Source organism: Physeter macrocephalus, chromosome 1 (genome assembly GCF_002837175.3).
Source record: "Physeter macrocephalus isolate SW-GA chromosome 1, ASM283717v5, whole genome shotgun sequence".
Classification (NCBI taxonomy): domain Eukaryota; kingdom Metazoa; phylum Chordata; class Mammalia; order Artiodactyla; family Physeteridae; genus Physeter; species Physeter macrocephalus.
The window spans coordinates 50,460,630-50,465,613 of NC_041214.2; positions in this window are offsets into that span (position 1 = coordinate 50,460,630).

Here is a 4,984-nt window from a genome sequence, read left to right on the forward strand (position 1 = left end):
TGTCTCGCGCTTCAGGAAGTGGTCCTAGTCTCAAATGAGTCCTCAGTCCGCCTCCAGAGCAAGCCAATCTGGAAACGCTCTCCTGGCCAAGTTCGGAAACAATGCTCGGTAGGAACCCGCAGCCCCAGCGGCTGGGACCTCATGGGAGGATTAACGCGGGAGCACCGTGCGGCCGGGGCGGGGCGTCGCGCGAGCTCCAGTTCTGTGAGCACTCGCAACGGCCTGGAAAGCGTGGGCCTCGGTCATTGGGCCCCTGTGGCCACGTGATGGCGGATTCAGCTAGGTCGGACCCCACCGCCGAAGGTTAATACGGTTCAACCTTTGAAGGCCGGGCTACGCTGTGAGGGCTCGTCACTAGGCTTGGGTGGGTAATACCCAAGCTCCAGGCTGGGAATTTTGTGATGCTCCTTCTTTCGTGGGCCGGGCAGAAACAGAGAGGAGGGGGATTGAAGTTTACGGAATTTCCTTATCAGCCGGCAGGGGCGCTTTGTGCCCCCAAAAGGGTAAAAAAGGCCTGGCTAAAAGGTGAAGCGCGTCCTTTACAGTGCCTACTTATTCAGGGAATGAATGAAACTGCTCAAGAGCCGCTAGGTTTCGTTGTAGTCCGTTTTTCCAAAGTGGTGGAAGAAGTGTAGGGGAACTGATGTCTGGGTTACAAACTAGTTACATTGGGTAGATTGGAATGGTAAGACTCGTTACATCCCTCTATTTTTGAGCTATTGTAAAAGATCTTGTAAGAGCCAAATATTAAAATTTTGTTTCATGTTAACAGGTGTGAGTTATTGAAATGATCCTACAGAGAACTCAACCTTGAGTAACTAGTATCGTCATTTGTAATGTATAGAAAATACATTAGCTATACAAGTTACATATATACATATATCTGTATATATGTTGCTTTCCATTGGGTAATTAAATACTAAAAACAAAAACTTAAAACCTATAATTAAAGTTAGGGCGTTCCCTGGCTGTCCAGTGGTTAGGGTAGGGCCCTTTCACTGCGGTGGCCCAGGTTCAACCCCTGGTTGGGGAGCTAAGATCCCGTAAGCCCGCGCAGTGCGGCCAAAAAAAACCCCCCCAAAACAAAAAACAGTAATTAAAGTTAAACCTGACAGCATTTAAAAGGTAAAACATGTTATAGCTGGCCTCTTACAAATATAAATGCAAATGTTGAAATAACTGTTCACCTCAAAATTATTCGGAAAAAAAGATTAGCTTCCTGAAGATGGACCTTAAAATTTGAATACAATATTGTATCTAGATCAATAACTCCACAACCTGAATAGAGAGTTCTTGTATTTTATACATGAAAGTGCCATCAGGCCTCACATTCAGTCATGAATTACCCATACTGGTTAAGGATACCACCTACATTGTTAGTTCAATGAGAAAGAAAGAAAAAAAGTAGGAAGGGAAAGCAAGATCATTTTAGGCTTCTATTTTCTTGAACTCCCATAGCCAATTAATTGGTCACCTGTCAAACTTCTTGAAATATATCCTCATGACCCATTTTATGAAGAGTTTCCTGGCTATTCCTAATCTCTAGAAAATGTGGTTATTCTGAACTCTTTGTTATCACTTTGCTTTAAAGCTTGCATTTATAATTTTTTTTCCTGAGTTCTTTCTCTAAACTCATTTATGTCAGGGCCTATGTTGTCTTCATGTTTGATTTTATAGTGGCCAATACAGTGCTGACACATGGTAGGTATCCAGTAAATATTTATCAAGTGAATTGTGTCATAAGGTATCAGAGGCTGAATTAATAATATGGCCTTTTCAGAAATTGGCAGTATGACCAAGGATAAATTTCTTCATGTTTATTTTCATTTTCCACATCTATCATTTGGGAATGTGCTGTGTTATTTATCTTCAGCAAAGAGATGTTGAATGATTAACAAAGAGTCATTTAAAACAAAAATGAAGTGCTGGAGAAATGATAATGAATTAGATTATGGAACTTGGAAAAAAATTTGAATACAAAAAATTACACACTTATTAAATGTTACCTAGAGCTTACACAGGAAACCAAACTGTACAAATAGCACATTTCTGAAAACTAACATTATGCAATGTTTCAGGAAAGTTTTTGCAGGGATGGTAGTTCTTAAGTTCCATTTGTGGGCATCAAAGGTCTGTTCACTTGCTGAGAATTTTTAAAAATGCATATGCATAGTAAGTGACAAGTAAATACTTGATGAATGATGAATTATGTAATAGAAAGTTTAATACTAAGCTATGTAAGTATGTAAGTGAAAATTATTTGTATTTCAAGACTAATTTTATAACATATTACAAATTCCTAGTCATATTGTCAGCATCCATTTAGATTTAAATATTGCAAAATAGCCTTTTGTGTGTGTGTGCTTTTTTATCTTGCCTGTAAGATCTTGGTATAGTCATGATTAAATTCTATTCAATTTTTATATGGTTAGAGAATTTCTTGCGCCACCAGGGAAACCCTCTTCAATTATTTTTTAAGATAGGATGTATAGGTAAATTTAATCTTTGCTTGTCCGAAAATTGTAGTTGTTGACTTCCAACTTCTATTACTGATAAGAAAGAAATATTCATCTTATTTTGTTTCTTTTGTAAATAGCTTGTTCTTTCTGTCTGATGCTTTAAGATTTTTTTCTTAATTTCTAGATGTGCCTTTTAAAAAATAAATCTTAATCCTTCCTGGTTATATTCATTATCTATTGCTGAGTAACATATTACTTCAAAACTTAGGACTTTAAAAGAGCAAACATTTTATCTCACAGTTGTTGGTTAGAATTCAGAAATGGCTTAGCTGAATGGTTCTGCCTTGGTATCTCTCATGAGGTGGCAGTGAGATATCAGCTGGGGCTTCAGCCATCTGAACGTTTGACTGGGGCCGGAGAATCCACTTCCAAGATGGCACACTCACATGGCTGTTGGAAGGAGGCCTCAGTTCCTTGCCATGCGAGTCTCCCTGTAGAGCTGATTAGGTAGTTTTCCAACATGGCAGTTGGCTTCCTCCAGAGCAGGTGATCTAAGAGAAAGAGCAAGGAAGAAGTTACAATGCTTTTATGACACAGTCTCAAAACTCACATACTGTCACTTTATTTATTTATTTATTTTAAATCTCCACCATATTCCTTTCATCAGAAGCAAGTCACTAAGTCCAGCCTACACTCAAGGGAAGGAAAATAAAGCTCCACCTCTTGAAGGGAGGAGTATCAAAGGATTTTTTTTTTTTTTTTTTTTTTTTTTTTGTGGTAGTTTTCCAACATGGCAGTTGGCTTCCTCCAGAGCAGGTGATCTAAGAGAAAGAGCAAGGAAGAAGTTACAATGCTTTTATGACACAGTCTCAAAACTCACATACTGTCACTTTATTTATTTATTTATTTTAAATCTCCACCATATTCCTTTCATCAGAAGCAAGTCACTAAGTCCAGCCTACACTCAAGGGAAGGAAAATAAAGCTCCACCTCTTGAAGGGAGGAGTATCAAAGGATTTTTTTTTTTTTTTTTTTTTTTTTTTGTGGTATGCGGGCCTCTCTCTGTTGTGGCCTCTCCCGTTGCGGAGCACCCGGTTCCCCTGCATCGGCAGGTGGACGCGCAACCACTGCGCCACCAGGGAAGCCCCTCAAAGGATTTTTAAACATAGTTTAATACTATCACACTGGGTATCAGTGAATCATTTCAATCTGAAGATAAAAATCTTTTTCCAGTGCAGCAAAGTTTTCTTCTATTATTAAAAAAAAAATTACATGTAATAATTTACTTGTAGATTTTTAAGGGTTTTTAAAATTGAGACATTTTCAGGAAGGAAAGGTGCAATTTTGACTTAACTCAGATGTAGGTGCCAATGGAAGGACTTTGCTATATTATAAATAATTTGAAGTACAATCTGCTATTGTATTTGTCATCTAACCCCTAAATCCATAGGTTACTATTAGAGTTAATACTATTGTTATAAATATAGTTATATATCAATTTATAACTATAGTTATATTATTATTGTTAATATAACTAACCCCAACACACCTACTCTGTATCTCTGATACTGATATTACTACTGTTACTGATGTTTCCTAGAGCCTCAAAGAAACTCCAGGGATGTCAAGGATAAAAAAAAAAAAACATAGACTACTGAAATATGCTATAGTCCAATTATTTTCTTATTCAGATGCTATAACAAAATATATTGAAGTCCATCAGACCAAGTAAATTTATATAGTAATTGGTACTTTTGGATTACTATAAATTAAAAAAATTGTATCTCCTTAGTGTAAACCCTCAGGACTATTCTTGTGTATTCAGATGGTCTTCATGTACTTACTGTATCAACTGTGACCTGTAGTTTGGACAGGTAATCCTGCATTTCCAAGTATTCAAAACAAACCTCTTAGTAACTTATTGTTTTTTAAAGCCCAGTTAACTTATCAGGAGGAGTCCAGGACATAGGTGTCTACACTGACTACAAGTTTCTAATCCAAAACAAGTGATCATACTGACCATGATACTAAAAAAAACCCCAAAAAACAAGAAATTCAACAACTAATATAAATCTGATGTCTAAAATCATCCAAAATAATACAATTGCCCTTGACTATTTTCAGGCCAGCCAAGAGAGCCATACAATAGCTAATATATCTTGTACAAAAAAAAAAAAAAAGATGAAATGTTTAGTCATTTTTAAAAAAAGTCTGTTTGGTTACCTAAGGTTGATCAAACTGATCCTTGATATTTAGTCTCCTGATTAGGTACAGGCTACCTAAAAAATTAAATACAAAATAGTTTCCAAACGTGTCATGATATTTATAATTGTCCTCATTATGCCATTCTCCACAGTCTGCCAGAGGTTTAAATGTTACTACATGGCTATCCAGAGCTGACATTCAACTAATAATGCTGCATCAAAAAGAGCCAAATCCGGGCTTCCCTGGTGGCGCAGTGGTTGAGAGTCCGCCTGCCAATGCAGGGGACACGGGTTCGTGCCCCGGTCCGGGAAGATCCCACA